Source organism: Opisthocomus hoazin, chromosome 6 (assembly GCF_030867145.1).
Source record: "Opisthocomus hoazin isolate bOpiHoa1 chromosome 6, bOpiHoa1.hap1, whole genome shotgun sequence".
In the NCBI taxonomy this organism is placed as follows: Eukaryota; Metazoa; Chordata; class Aves; order Opisthocomiformes; family Opisthocomidae; genus Opisthocomus; species Opisthocomus hoazin.
The window spans coordinates 79,547,793-79,564,718 of NC_134419.1; positions in this window are offsets into that span (position 1 = coordinate 79,547,793).

Below are 16,926 nucleotides of genomic sequence, written 5' to 3' on the forward strand. Positions count from 1 at the left end.
ATCAAGTGCCTCAGACACGTACAAGTTGTTCGTACGTTACAAGTGTGTGCAAGCAGGAGCTGAAAAGATAGAGAAGATCAGCTAAAATGGTGTATGGGGAAGGAAGATGGCTGGGCAAAATCTTCAAAAGCAATCAACCAACTTAGAAACCTGAACAGACTTTCAATGAGGTAATGTAACTCCTTTGTGACACTGCGCCTTGGGTTTCTGTGTTACCTACATGTTTTGAAAGGGTCCTCTTAAACTGCTATTGCATTCTGCAGAATTTACAACCTGGATGGGAGAATTTGCAGGGAAAATGAGATGCCAGTAAAATGAAAATTAAGGAAATGAATTATAGAGAAATGTCAAGTGAATCATTTCAGAAATTTCTTCCATTTCACTGTCTTATCTGAAAATTTGTATCAAATGGGACCTTTAAGTATTCATATTATCTTAGCTTTCATCTGACGCCAAGCAGATTAGCTAACACTAGCAAATTTGGTATGCAGGAAAATGGAAGATGGATTTACACGACAAATGTACAGAAGAATTACCACAGAAAACACATGGACAGTCATTTGTACAAACTCTGCTCTGAGCTTTGTAATCAGAGGTGTTAATAATTCACCCGAGACTGCTTTCTGCTTGCAGATGGCACGGTCTAGGGTGTGGAGCGAGGCTCCTGTTTCTTCAGGGCTGCGGTTTACTCTCTGCCAGGAGTTGCTTTAGACCCATGCCGTTGCACACGGCTGTATGGTCCTCTGGTAACCACAAAGCCTCCGAGAGTCTTCAACTCCTGGAGGTGATAATGCAGACCTCAAGATCAGGGGTTTTTTAGAGTTATGCAGCTGAAGAGCCCTAAATTACAAATGTGCTTAAAGTGGGAGCCCACCTCTTCCCGAAGTGCTAAAACTGCTCTGTGTTTTAAAGCTGCAGCACATCCTGCTGTCTTTGGGCTCTCCAGGAGAGCAGCAGTGAAGGCTGCAGACCTGGGAGCAGCAGCCTTGGCTCGTCTCCTCCTCGTGTGGGTCAATGTGGTGCTCGTCATGTCTCACCTGTCTCCCAGGCAATGGCAATTACAAGTCTCAGCACACTTTTAAAAAAATAGAGCGTGACATTTATTTAGGGCAAAAGCATTACTAAGCAAATATATGTTGCAGAGAGAAGGTGCAGCTTTCCTGGACGAATATAACTCCCTAACCGCCCTCAAGGCCTGCAGGTCCCACTCTGGTTTGGCACATGCTGGGCTTATTCCATTTTGAGCAGATCATGGGTGTCGTTTTATGCAGTTTTCCTTCTTTGCATGGCAAGCTACCTGAAGCAGAACAAGTGTATATATGAACATGTGGAGCAGTGATTTACATTAATTACTCCCTAAGTGAGTGATTTCCCCAGGAAGCTCTCCCGCTGCGCGATGCACGGAGATGCTCATAGCCCTTGCTGTGAAGATGCGAGGCTCTGTGAAGATTCCACGCTTCCTGCGTCACAGCTGGATTTGTCATGTTGTAGGGTATCAGCCTTTCAGGAGCTGCTACGCTGGAAAGAGAAACAACATATGCTAGAAATGCAAACATGTGTCATTAACTTTATCAATGGAACTGCTGATGAAAAATACATACGGAATGAGTCTGTCATTTACTATGAGCTTGGTCACCTTCCTGTATTGTAGGTGAAAATGCGATATCACCACGTTGTTGATTAGTTCTGAGATGATGGAGATGGGTAAATTACAAAAAGCTCATTGTTTTCCAGAACCATAGTATAATCCATTATTTTATCTTGTTTTTGAAAGGAAAATGAAAAGGAAATTAATGTCATGTAAACAGAGATATGGAAAACTTCAGCAATAAAAAAGTCACAGTTGTTTTGAAAGAGTGTTGCATGTATACAGATATTTAAAGATATATGGTCTTTTGAGAGATGGAAAATAATTGATCTTATGCTTTTCTGACCCTTGAAAATACACAACTGTCTTGGAAGTATTAGTTGCTTTTGCATAAAAGCTACCTCCTCCTCGAACTGCCCAGATAGGAGGTGTGGAAGGCCACCTGCCACCACGCTTGTCTCTCATCGTCTGATCTGCCCACAGTGACCTTTGGAATGTCACTCTTCCAAATTTGGCACAATGCTGCGAACGCGCACCACGCTGCTCAGCCTTCCACAGCAGTAACGTTTGTTGTCTCTTGGTTGCATTTGACATGTTGCATGTTTCTTATCTTCTGTTTGCAACAGGCAAAGGAGGCACTCTGCAAGGGCAACTTACCTGCACTGGTGTTCTACAAAGATTCCCACTGAAGACCCTCCCAGGTGTTTCAGGTAGCCATGACATGCCCTTCACTAGGAGGAGCATGTACTTATAAATATCTGCAGGGTGGGGGTCAGGAGGATGGGGCCAAGCTCTTTTCAGTGGTGCCCAGTGACAGGACAAGGGGCAATGGGCACAAACTGAGGCACAGGAAGTTCCGTCTGAACATGAGGAAGAACTTCTTCCCTCTGAGGGTGACGGAGCCCTGGCCCAGGCTGCCCAGGGAGGTTGTGGAGTCTCCTTCTCTGGAGATATTCCAGACCCGCCTGGACACGGTGCTGTGCAGCCTGCTGTAGGTGACCCTGCTTCGGCAGGAGGGCTGGACTAGATGACCCACAGAGGTCCCTTCCAACCCCTAACATTCTGTGATTCTGAGGTGGCATGGCCATGCTGGTGGAGTGTTTTGGGACACAGGACAGGCAGACGGGGGTCAGTCCTGGCACCGGTGCCTGTGGGCTGTGTGGGGATGAGGTCTGGGCACCACAGGGGTTAATACCACAGTGAGGGGCAACCAGCAAGCGCTCATCAGGAAGAAACATGTGTCAAATGAAACTCATTTCCTTCTGTGGAAAAGTGAGAGACCTCGAGGTCTGAGGAGCAAAGGAAGACGTCACGAGCTTTGACTCAGTGGTTTGTTAGAAAAGAGCTGAGCATGAGCTGTCCTGACTGCTTGTTTCCCTGGCGGGTGGAGGTTACTCTTTTCATTGGTGATGAACAAACTAGAAAATACTTCAGCTTCTTTTTAGAGCACAAGAGTATAATTCTGCTTTTTTATAAATTCAGAAAGAAAATATTCATTGAATAGCCTTGATTTCTGTCCATCGCTGTTAAAATTTGTTGTCAACCCCATCCACTACTGGACTTACACAATTGCTGTGGTTCCTTTTGCTCCTATCACTCTCCAACCCCCAAAGGCCTTTCTCTTCCATACTGATGTTACTGCCTCAAGAGATGTATTTTCCCTTGAGGTCATTAACCACACGAACCAGCTCTCTGTGGTTTCCAGGCTGCTTGGAAAGGTGACCGGCACCGCACCTGAGGGTCAGCATGGGATTCCTCTGCGTCGCTACTAGCACCGCCCGTGAGTGTCAGAGCTTGCTCTACGTCCCCGATGTTAAATTATGCTTTGCAGGGCCTTTTCCTTTGATATTTGGTATGTATGTATATAGATTCATAGACAGATTCTAATGCACCTGGTGATAGATAGCAAATGATGCTTTTAGACTTTAAGTGCACTATTCTGTTTTTATAATGCCTTTTTGTTGTGTTTTTAAGATAAATGCAATATTAGAAAATAGAAATTGTGAATAAAAAAGATTTTTAGTATCTTTTTGAAATTCTGAAGAATTGGAAGGGGAAAAATGCCAGTCATGTTACAGTGACCCTGGTACATTAAATCCTTGAACCTTAAGCATCAAAGACTATGGAACCAAAGAGGTCTATAAAGTAGATTTTTGGACATGTTTCCCTATTACTGTTAGCTGTGTTGTTCGACAAATCCATCTGCGTATGGATATCCCTCCTGGCTGGATATGGCAAGTCAAAAAAACAAACTGAATAAGAATATAATCATCCTCTCTCTCCCATATCCATTTGTGTTCCACACGTTCAAGGCCTGGAGGATCAGAGATGGGGTGGTTTTGTTTTGTTTCCACACTCATTGACTTAGAGATAGAGGAATTGCTTGCCGAGAGATGGAATAGTCCTGAGGGAAGTCTCTCCTGTGGAAAGCGAATCGGTTTTGAATGCCTCTATCAAAAAATGCCCGCCAGACAGATGCAAAAGCTAGTTTACATCTATTTTCCTCGGAAACAGGCTCTGACTTGGCAATTGAGTACTACCATGTATTCTTTCCATCCCATTGACGTCTCTGGATCTGCTGCACATTTTTATATTTTCTCTGTCCAAGCTTGCAGTGCACAACTAAACAGGCACTTTGTAGCTATGACAATGTCTGAATGGAGTAATGTGGCTTCATCACGGAGAGTAAATACAAAGCAGATGCAGACCTTGCAGATGAAAACTGCTGTCATAGTAATTCAGAGTAGGAGGTAATGACCGGCTAAAGAGAACAAAATCATTTAGCTTTTGCTTAAACTGAAAAACTAGGAAAAAACCCATAGACTATCAAACAAAACAGAATAAACAAGCCTAAGAAAGGATAAAAAAAAAAACCCTGTAAACACACCAAAGATGAAGAGCTACCATCGTCAAACTGTGACTGAAACCCACTGCGTGCAAACAGGTCACACTGTCGTTTGATAGGAAAATCAGTGCTGGCATTCTGAAATTAGTTAGTCCTAAATTAACTTTGGTTAGTCCTAAAATTACTCCTAAATTAGCCCTAAAATGTTAACTTAACCCATCATCCCTGTAGTGCAGCAGAAATAAATTCTGCATGTGGAGCATCAAAAAAAAAAAAAGCTATTTTAATTTAAGACATTTATTACAAGGCACTGCAAAATACAAAAGAACCTTTGAGTTGAGAAGTTTAGCAAAGACCAGAAAGAACCAAACTCATGAGCTTAATCCCTTCCTGCCCTTTACAGGGGCTGTACCGAAGGAGCCTCTCTCTGTACAGATGCTGTTTTCCTCGTGGCTCTGTCCTACAGCAGCTTCCAGCTGGGTCCAGATGTGCGTTGCTGTTGGCATGGGTGGGACTCAGGCCCTGCAGTCGTCTGAGCCCAGCTTTCTCTCCACATTGAGTTAAAAGAGGCTTTTCACACTTTGAGGGGAAGTGCTTATCGCAAGCAATCACTACTAATATTGTGAAAAAAAAACTATACTTGAATTAAAAAGCAGAATTACTTGGGCCAGCTTCACTACAAGTGGGCTTAGCAGTGGAGTGTGTTGTTATTGCATTGCACCTGCTGAGGCAGTGGTAAAAAAACGGCATCGCTCTCTGCTAATAATTGTGGAACATATTAACAATTTCCAGTGGCTGGCTTAATTGCTTCTTCCCTCAGCAAAAGAAATTTTACAAACCTCAGCCTGTTAATAATTATGACACATTTTAAGCTTTTTCACTAATCTCAGCAGTGAATTATTGCACATGCATGGAACACGTGACAGAAGTGTTAACGCCCATCGTTACAAAGCCCTGTCGAATATTTTCACTATGGCTTTTGTTGCCACAGTTTGTTTTCTCACTTGGACATTAAAATATGACACTGGCTACAATAATTTTGGAAGCATAGAACTAAAGATAGTGGCATTAAAATGATATTTCATGAGCTATAGTAACATAATTTCCTTTTTTCATTTGCATCTCTGTTTGCTGAACAGGTCAGATGTGTTGGGCTGCAGAGAGGCAGACTCGTCCCACGCGGCCAGCATTTCAGTGCCGCTGTTATCCAGACCAGCATCGACACGGATGCTTGTACTGGGTCAGGAATGCCAGAAAAGGGCTTATTTGCCGTACTGGAACACCTCACAGTGCGACTGCTAAACCGGCTGCGTTGGCCTCAAGGCATCACTGAAGTGGGACTTGTGGAAAGGGAGCCCACAGGAGGGAGGATGGGTCAGGGATGCAGACCAGCTGGAACAATTTTAGTTTAAGGTCACCTAGGGAAAAGGACACTTTGTATCTGAGCAATTAATTACATTTAATTCTGTACGTACTCTGGTATAAAGGGTTTCCCTCTGGCCATCTCTGGTGCTCCTCCGTGCCGGCTGTGCTCTCACCACCTTCCCACATCTCATCGAGCGCAAGGTGCACCTTGGCGCGGTGTCACGTCGTGGCGTGCCGACCTGCTTCGTCCCCGGAGATCTCATCAGCACTGCAGCAGGAGGAAGCCAGACGCTGTAGGTACCTGCGAAAAACGGGTGCGAAGAGGGACACGCACAAATGAAACTGCTGCCCTCACCCCCAGTGAGGTGTCCCCTCTCTGCATGGCTGTCAGAAGCGTTGCTCTTGCTTAATTTCTCTGCGTGCACGTGTCCAGGACTGAATTTCCCTTGTCCTGTTCTACTCTTTATGGATCTTTGACTCTGCACCGGTCAGAGCAGAAACTCAGCCTGAGTGATGTAGCCTGGCAAATCCGGCCACTAGAAAACTAATGTAGTTTTTGAAAGGCTACACTAAAAGGAAGTTTTTTAGATTGTAAAGGCAAGCACTTGAAGGTCAAATTCATACTTGTCCCTGTAGCGTTCATGCTTCCCCACACATTTCTATCCTGCGCATTGAATGGAAAAGATATCATGTGAAGAGGTAATTACAGACTGTATTATAGCGCAATAATTCCCCAGCAAAACAGCTAAAGACTGACTGAGAGCTAATCTATCCAAAACCAATATACCAGTCCCAGCACAAGCTGGACTCCGGCCAGGATGTCAGCCAGGAACAGCTTTCAAGACACTGATTAATGTGGTTTAGCTGCTGATGGATGGAGAACAGACATCCCGTTTTATCCTGCTGGACCACTCTGGCATTCAATCCCGTACCACCATCCTGCATGAGAGTAAGGGCAAAATGTTCAAGAACATGCCAACACGGCTTGAGCCTGTTTCCCAAGAAGCGGTGGCAGAAAATTGCATTTCTGCTACTAGGGCTGACCATGGAGCTCGGCCAGACTCAGCTCAGCCCAGGCTGGCCAGCAGCAGAGCTGGAGTACCCCATGTGCCATCTTTAACCTCTACAATGCTAGAACTGTAGAGATAGCCCTGTCCTAAGCAAGGATCCGCTCACAACTCTACGGAGCATGGCATCGGGGTCCGCAGGAGGAAGCTGCAGCTGTGAACTAAGGACTTACGGGTTATAATACCGCGCTTTTTATTATTTAAAGATTAATAAGGTAAGTGCTGAACTTGCGCAGCGTTCGACATGCACAATGGTCTTGTCCTGTAGTTGTTTTCAACAGTTTCCTAACGAACACAACCGAGAGGATAAAACAGCAATTTTGGGCAGTTGATGGCTCAGCCAGAGCTGAAAGGAGCGTGCAGGGACATGGGAACAGACATCTCCGACTTTATTCTCACGAAATTTGAAAAACCTGCTTGGAAGAATGGCTTGAATCGCTTTTCTTAATCCCCCACCCAGCACTGATGATTCTCATAATGGAAAATAGGAAGGATTTTAAAAGAAAATTCTTATTATACAATTTCCTATGTTACTTAAAGTCTCCAACTAGCAAACCAAATTCAAAGCAACCTTGGGAATGTTAAGGTACTTTTAAAATAAGTGGATGTTGCTGTTATATTTCAGTCTACTGGATCAGCTAAAGTGACAGCTGAACAGAAAATCCATTAGAAAATTTATGTGTGTACTGCTGTTGGGAAGCTGGAAGAAAACATATTTTGATGTTTAGATACAAGAAGTATGATGTTTGGGGACTGGAGCAATCCCCATAGGACGCAGTTCATTCGCAGTACATCATCCAAGGACAGTCAGCGTCAGGCTCCGATTTAATTTCCTGGTGATCTTCACAGTAATATTTATCATGCAGACAAAAGAAACTGCATCTAGTGAATATTTATATCAGAAAGAGAAGGATTTTTTAATATCTGCTGGTACATAAATCTAGGAATAAGAGAGACTGAAACAAAAATTGAAAGGTCTAAGTAGGTGGGTAGTTTGCTTGTAAAGTCTAATTAGAAAGGAGTGTAGAAGATAAGGATTATAGCCATGATTCATTTTTATATAGATGGAAGAACAGGAGTTTCAAGCAAATATTTTCAAGAATTTCCAGCCAACACGCCTGCTGTAAATCAGGTCACCTGCTATAGCCAAAGCACCTTTACTGGTGTCTCTCACCTTGGGCTGGTGTGTTTGCACGGCGTCGTCCCACCCTGCAGGCTGCAACCATCAATCCCCCCCCGGGCACGGAGGTGGGGGTCCCACACCATCGCCTCGGGCTGGCTTCTTGAAGCAGAAAGGGAGAGTAACAAGGGGGAACAGGGCAGGCAGGGAGCCATGTGCAAGCGAGCTCTTCGCTGAGCATTCCTACACCAAGAAGAAACTGCATCTGCCAGGTATTTATTTTGTAAGGAAATAGATTTGAGATACATAAAAAATGCAAAGATTTGCACTTCTTTAGCAAAAATTATAGTGCTTTATACAATTTGACAGCGGCATGCAGTACCTGCTGCCCGATACATACACATTACTCCAGAACATAGTCAATGTAAAAAGGCCTCTGGTAAAGAATTATTAACAAACGTGCACATTGAAAAGCACTTCAAGTCCCCTCTGAGCACTCAGGAGTTGAAAATGCAGCAAATGACAGTATCTATGGTGTCTTTTTAAAAAAATTACTAGCTGAGAGAAAAAAATTACCATTTGTTAAGGAAAATGGTAATCACATGATGATGCGGGTGGAAACAGGTCTCCAGAGCTCCTCCAGCCCAGCCTCTGGCTCGGAGCAGGGCAGTGCGAGCAGGACAAGTAGGGTCTTGTCATGTTGAGTTGTCAGCATCTTCCAGGATGTTACAAGTACCAGAAGGTATCAGAAGATTAGGGGTGGAAATCACTAGTTCAGACAATGGCTTTAGCATCGAGCGTCATGTAAATTGTGGGTTAGAAATCCATAGCCTGAGAACAAAAGCTACTGCTGAAAATGTACAAAGCTACGGTGTCGCTTCCAGTTGGCAGCTGGGATCTACCAAAACCTGACTGAACAAAGTGCCTCCCTTACGTATGAAAGATGAGGGGAAAAAACTAAAAAGCTGTGTATTTCTGAGCAACCATTTAAGAAAAGATAGCAGGTGTTAAGAAAAAAAACTACAGATGAGAATTTGTAAATCTTGGGTCTGTGGTAACAAAATCTAGCTGATGGAGACATCTGGCAAAGGGAGAATATCTTGTGAGAAGCAGCGTTAGAGATGGACAGAAATTTCCTCAGCTTGAAGAACTCCCTGAGCAGCAGAGACAAAAGCACCAGAAATCACGGGTGTGTTGTTCAGTGAGTTCCCGATCCGGCCTTCACTTCTTTACGTCAAACTCAGCAGGCCCTTGTGCATCGTTGGCAGGGAACAAACTTTCCCATGCCCAGGCAGGCAGCGAGAGGCTTTCTGAAGAGTCACTTTGTGCTCCGACACGCGCCAGCCCGGGAAATGAGCAGGAACGTGCAGCACGCAGATGAATAATGTCATCCCTTGGTCTTGCTCGTAGAGCAGCTGAAACGGGAACGTTAGCGACTGCAAATAAGGCGCAGCCGGGAGCTCACTGGTGGGACAGATATGGAAATGTAAGTTATTGCCTCCCAGTTATTCGTTTCCAGCCCTCAGCTGAGGCATGGTGACTGAGGAGCTCACCACCACTTGTAGCTGTTCCTCGGAGGAGTAAAGCAGCCCAACACAAACCCAGTTCGGTAGCGGTTTGAGCTAACCCGATCTGCACTGCAACAGAGGACTTGGCAAGGGGAGCTCCTGCATCCCGGTGGGTGGGTGGCTGGGAGCAGCTGGAGAGGGCCATCTCCTCACCCACTGCCACCCCTCCACCGGGAAAGGCTTGGTGATGTCCCGGCCAGATGCTTGGATGCCCTCAGGTCTGTGGGTGTGTGGACGTGTCTCCCGTCCCTCCGAAGCAATGCCCAAAAGCCAAGGTTGAAGTCTTTCTCTGGATACAGAGGTTGGGCTTGCAAGGGGTGTTGGGCTGTGGGGTGCCTCACTGCCAACCCATCTCACCCTTTCGAAACAGCCCACCAAGGCAATTTTAAACAAGGAAAGATAAAAAAACCCTGCTGGCAAATACTGTCTCTTCTTTTTTAAACACCTGCAGATTTTTCACAGAAAAAATGAATTGATTGTAGGAGAGAATAATATTATAAATCAAGCTGTATTTCTATTATAATGACAAAGGGAGAACACACATTCTATATGCTAAATATATTCATGGAGTTATAGGAACGTTCCTTAAATTGATGATATTTATCAGTTGGGGAAAACAAATTGCTATATGCAGAAAAAAATAATTAAAGGAAAGGGAAGAGTAATAGTAGCATCACAGCAGCCAAGTCTAGCAATGTCTTAACAGAAATATTGATGTCCTTTTGGATGCATGTCAAGGAGAAATAGAAAGATAGCGGGGCTATTTCTTCTGCAGTTATAGCTACAAAATATCTTTAAACACTTGCAGTCATATATAGCCAGGATGAAATTCTGTTTCCAGCAGACTGCCTTGTCTTTACTCTCTTTGATAGGAAAAAGAAAAATTGGTTACAAGGGAATTTTTGTTTATTTGTCTTTCTGAAAACTGTTGAGTGTCATCTCTGCTGTGCTTAACCTAATGTATCATCAGGAAAAGGAGGGAAAAATACAACCTGCAAGTATAGGGATCATTATGGTGAGGCCCAGTGGTGCTGTTGCACTTATTTAAGGGGGCTGTTGGCTTTTCCATCATTTCCCCTCCTCTTTTTTCCAGCTGCTAATACTTTGTCTGATACGTTTGCCCAGGGTGAAACTTTGTGTGGAAATTTAGAGGCCAGGAGCAGCCTCGTTTCCCGTTAGTGGGTTGAATTCTACTCCATATTCTTCAAGGATGGGCTGGTTTTTCGAGGTGAGGCTGAGCATCTGGCTACATCTGGAGTGCAAGACATACTGCAGAGTCTGGATTTCGGACACAACGTAATGTGCAAAGCAGGTGGGAAAGGCACAGATCACCTCGTTAGCAGCCTGTCAGGGCCTAATTGAGCAGCTGCCGTGCCGCAGAGTGTGTGCAGCATTACGTGGACATCCACCTAATATACACACATATCCGCGGGGCTTGATGGAGCTTTTATTACAATGCTGGAATACAGCTCCGTTCCTAAAGCTGTCAGCATTTATATCGGTTGAAAAATAATTGTCCGGTCTCCGAGGACCTGTTTAGTGCTTAACACAACAGTTTCTCCAGGTCGTAAAGCGCAGCGTGACGTTGACGTACTGCTACCGCGCCTCACGGTGCCAAACGCCAAAGCTGACTTCCAGGTCCCAAGTTTCTCCAGCTTTGCTCGGGACTTTCACACTCAAATTGTGAATGCTCATGCAAAACTCATTTCCAGAGCTCCCTCTTGATGAAGACGCTACTGATCGCTCCTCTCTACACGCTCTGGTCCCAGCACCCTTGCACTGATGCAGAAGCTGTTGCGGACATCGCGTTTTGCCGCCCGCCTTCCCCATCCTCCTCTTGTGGAGGATTCTCTCCTTCTCCAGAGGCACCTGACGGGCCGCAATCGGGCAATTTTATACCTGACTTGCTCTGGAGTTGACTCTTCACTGTGGCTGTGCCCAGTACCTACCCTTAGGAGATCTGAGATATTGAGGTTTACATAGTAAGTAGGAATAAGTGGGAACAGATAGAAAACTTCTCTCAAACTTTTTTAAACTCTGTGTACTTATTTTTAACTCCAGCTTGCTTTACAGATGTTCTTCTAAACAGAAAACAGCTTGTTATCAGTAACAAAATGGAAACTGCCTCTCTGCAAATTACATTTAAGCAATATACATTTATGAATATAAAATAGTTTGTGTAAAACTACAGTTTTCTTTGTAAAAACAAATGTGCCTCTGTGTTATACATGAAACTAATACATTACAGTCATTAAGAAATATATAATAATGAAATATATAATAATGACACTAATTGAAGTGAAATGAGCATATGCTTGAACTACTAGAACTGAGGGGAAACAGGTGAATTGGGGTTTGTAACTGATGGAGCTACTCTGTAGGAGAAGAGTTTCTGGGCATACTGTGACTGTGACCCATCAACAACATCGTTATCGAACGGGATTTTGGTAAAAGCGTCTACCCAGAAGTAGGTTTTTGTTGTAGTTTCACACAGCTGGCTGTTCTCACATGTTTGTTAGCACAGAGGAGTAAAAACCAGTTCTCAGGGAGTTACTGTAATGTTAGAGGGCACGTTCCCTTACTGGAGACGGAGGTGAACAGATGACATGCAGCACTAGGAGCAAATCAAAGGTATGTATTTCCAAATTTTCCCAATTGTTTGAATGTGCAACCAGCATACTTCTTTCAAGCATATTTCTCTTTTTGGTGATATCATGTTTCTTACTGTACTTCTACTGCCCAGTATCTTCTGATCTATAAATCTTCTACTCACCAGAAGATGACTTGCTCTTGTTGAACAAAGCAGTAGTTACTAGTATCCCAAATGCAAGGGAAGTGTAACGGGTTGGCAAAGAGATGTTTATGACTTCTAATGTTTCTAGCACAGCATTTATGCTACTTCTCATACAACTGAAAAATTACCAGCCTGACGTTAAATCAAGTCTTGTATGAAGTGAAGTAAGGGTATAGTTTTTTGCTAATGGAATGTTATATTTCATTTACGTATCTTTTCCCAACAATTTTATGCTTAAAAAATCATTGCCCTTCTGAATTATGTGAATCTCTTTTTACGGTAAGGCTCCAGCAATTTACCAGCCTCATGTGTGTAATTAGTTTAATTAGCACTACAGCTTTAATGACAGCATCAGTGTCTGCTGTATTGCACTCTGTTCTTTACTGGACAAAATTAAAAAGTGTTTCTTAATCAGCTGCAGCTGAAGATCTCCAGTCCTGACAAGTCTTGATGCAGTGCCTGAACAGAGGCAATATATTTTGCCTTTTCTTAAAGCATCACACTCTTTATTTTGCCTAAAAAGTTGGCATCCGTCTGTGCTGTACACATGAGGTGTATTCAGTGAGCTGGTTTTCGCAGCTCTTACAATACATTGCCTTGGCCTTGCGGGTAATCCCTACTTATTAAGGGTCCACAAAATACTCTGTATTCTTACTGTCTGTGAACAGTGGCTGCGTAACGGATGAGGAGCGTGAGATGCAATGCGTCTTTGTAATGCCGGATAAGGATATTTCACCAAACCCAGTGAAAGCCTGACATTGAAAACAATTCTTGGGGAACTGTCAAGATGACAATAGAAAAAGCATTAACAATTTATCAGCGTGCCATTAGCCCTGCATGTTAGACCTGACAGTGTACGAAGTCTATAGATTATTTTTATGTTCAACAATAGAAAAATTTGAGTGGAAAAGGAAGCATGTGACCTCTAGGCGACATTAAACTAGCATTAAGAAAGAGATCGTTATCTAAAAGGTGCAAAACCGTATTAGTTCTGTCTACTTGTCTGTCTGACTGAGAGCTTTTCCGATTTGTTTACTCTCCTGTCATCTGGCTATCAATGCATAAACGACCAGCAGAAGCTGGGTAACTCTAGCACGGTGTTAAGAAAAAGAATAAATTCCCCAGAATGAACTTTATAATTTTTACAGCAAATGGTGGGGTTTTTTCTACTCCAAACTCCTCTTTCCAGGTTGGTTGTGGCCACCTTTGAATTCCGGTTTCCCCTTATGGAAAACCTACTTTATGTCCTCTAGATATTTTAAGAGAAACAATTTTAAGGAATCACAACACGTACTCCCCCACAAAAGTTAACCTTTTTCTCACTAAAAGCACAGTTCTTTAAAAAAGAAACTTTCAGGAAAGAAGCTCAGCTGTCTCAGTTCAAAGGACCATGTTTTTACGTACCGCGCAAATACCACAAACGTATTAATCTCCATGCCTCGACGGCACATGCTAACGTTTGCGTGGAGCCTGAGATCAGCTATTTTAAAAGTAAAGCTCCATGATGGGCTTTTTTATTGTTAGAAAGAAACCATCACCATCAAAGCACCACAGTGTGTCATCTTCGTTTTGCGTATGAAGGCCAAACTGCTTTGGAAGATTACATTTTACCTGCAGATATTTGTAATAAAGAGCATCCAAGTGCTTCTCTTGTTGATGTGTTGACTGCAGCAAAACTCATATAGTGCTTAATGTTGTGTTCCTGCTCGTTGCAGAGCCTGCACCATCACTCTGGGAGCCCACGGAAATGAGAGGTTTCATTTCTGGGCTCGCTACTGGCTCCAGCACAGTCTGCCCTGACAATAATTATTGTTTTGTACCACACACAGAGGAATGGGAGAGGACGTCTGCTCGCGGGGAACTGCTCCCTGGGCCTGTGCCACTTTGTATTTAACATCTGTGCTCACCGCTGCTTTCAATTTGTTTTATTTTAATTTCAGTTGACTGTATTACTCCATTGCACATTGATTTCCAAACATCTATTTTTATTGATTTAAGACAGTAAAGTTGTCAGAATAACGCAGTCATAATATGATAAAACGACAATAGGCCTTCGTTTTGCTTGGATGCAGAAGAGCTTAATCTTGGAGCACGCAGCAAGTCCTTGACAGAGATGCCCACCATAGTGCTAGTTTGGCACGTAAATATGCATTTCGACAGCGACCACATGGTCTCATCTCCGCAAGAATGAGAAAACTTCAGCTAAGGTAAATAACAGCTGTGAGTGTCCCCCCCAAGATCAATCAGGCGGTGTCTGAATGACAAACTGGAGGGAAGCAAACAAAAAAGACAGCATCTGTGGCTGCTCAGAGATGTGTTGCGTAAAAGCTAGGATAACTTCACTGACGCTGCTGAATTAAGCTGAAGTAAAACCACCAAGGAGAAGAGCCCTGCTGGTAGGTTTGCTTTTGCCTGACCAACGTGGATATTCACAGTAAGTGTTTCTCCTCACTTGAATATGGTTGCCACCATTATGTATTCCAAATCCAGTCTGGTTTTGTGTTTTGTTTTTTTTTTTCCATTCCTAGTTTTAAATTTGGATGTTTTAACCACTGCCTTATCCTAGTTCAATCCAAGGATTACAGGATTTTTGTTTGAAAGGGGTATGGGTCTGAAATAGGAGCTGTTATAACCCAGAATGACATGAACCTGGAGTAGACTGCCATATAGGCTGCTGAGGGAAATTAAATGAGCAATTGGTTTTAAAATCAGAGCGACAAGAGACTCTGCCCCAGGTGGAGGAGAAGATGGCAGCAGGAATGGGGGAGGAAGGGCCAGGGGAGGGACTTTCAGGGCTCAGCTCCTGCCCTGGCTGGTGGGTCCATGGGAGGTGCTCGGGTGCTGCTCAGCCCTCTGTGCTTGGGTCAGCAAAACGCAACGTAAAACCTCGCCTTCTCTTTGAACAGAAGTGCTCACAGAGTCGGCACCAGCAAAAATTAGGGAGATGAAAATAATCATGTCATTACATATAATTATTATGATGGTTTTTTTTTCCTTGATTTTATTATTTTTTATTTTGATTAAAGGTTTCTCATGTGCTTTCTGGCAGCTGGGGAGGGCTTGATCCAGAAGAAAGTAGCTGTTTTTACAAGTGCTTTGGGGCACCAACACTTCAATTTAAGTTCCAGCACTAAACAGCCCTGAAGGACCAGTGACCAGTTGTGCCAGTGGCATTAATGGTGCATTTCCCATGGCTCTGGTTTATGTAAATGCTGTTTGAAACACAATGCTTATAGCTAAGTAGCCACATACATATATCAAATGTTGTGGAAAAAACCAAAATTAATTTATGCCTAAAGGTTCGGCATAAGAATTATGGCTTTATTCTGTCAAACTATCTTTTTTTTTTCCTTCCCAGGGAAGGTAAGATAAATTGGGAGAGATTCAGAAGGGGAGATGCTGAGATGTGCGTTTGGGCTTGGTGAGGGGGGTTTTCCTCGGTTGTCCGTGCTGTGGCCATGCACACTCCCCGATTCGGGGCATAAAGAGAGTGGAGTGGGGAGGGAATCCCTAAAACTGGCTTAATAAAAAGCATCTGTAAATGGATAAATTAATATTAAAGTCTTTGTCAATCAGCTTTTGTTTGACACATTGGAAATAAGATCCAGATGCCTGGATGCTCTGGTTTACCCAGCGAGTGATGTAGAGCTTTCTGTCAGAGGCTCCTTCCAAGGACAGGTGACAGCTTAAAGATCTGTCAGGTGTTACAGAAGCATGAATTATAGCTACTACTGGTGGTTTTCCCTACACCTTCAATACGCATATGCAGGATGTGTCTTTGTCATTTTACTGTAGAATACTGATAAGGAAAGTAGTGTTATTTTCTAGGTGCAATAATTAAGTTCAAACTTAGTAGTAGGAACACGCAAATAAAATTAACTAACTGCTTTATTTAATGGAAAACAAGAAACTTATACCAGAGTAAATACAGTTCAGTGGGTATTTGAAAATTTAATGAGATATATGATAGACCATGCGTTATATCAAAAATTTATTTTAAAACAATTTCACCTTTTAAAAGCATTTATACAGAAACTCTAATTAAATGCACTCAGAAAAGGAACAGTGCTGGGGCCTTGGTGGTCTTGCTGCTCACGTGAAGCCCATCAGCGAGGCACAGTTTGAACGGCTGCTGCAGCCCACGAGAGGATGAAGCAGGAGCATGAGGATACTTGGTGCACCCTAGAAGTAAAGAGTGATTGGGAAATGCTGGGACAGCCCCACGGAGAACGTCAAAACACTGCTGTCCCCTGTCCCAGTGAGCTGCGGGGCTGTGGTCTCATCCTCAGCCACGGTCGGCTGGTACAGGTCACCCTGCTTCTGGGTTTGGAGCGGGGGGCTTTCTGAGGATGCTACCACCACTTTGTTGCTAGCTAGATAAATTTGTCACCAGGATGGGAACCTTGAGACAAGCCAGCAAAAGCAGAAGTGGTATTTTGTGCCTTGTGAGCCCAGATGTTTTTATCCAATGTCTTACCTACAGCTCTCTGCTCATTTTTGTAAAGTAAACATTTAATTGGTATGCGAGAAATCAGCCATTCATGAGTGTCCATACTGAATAAAATAAAAGGAAAATATT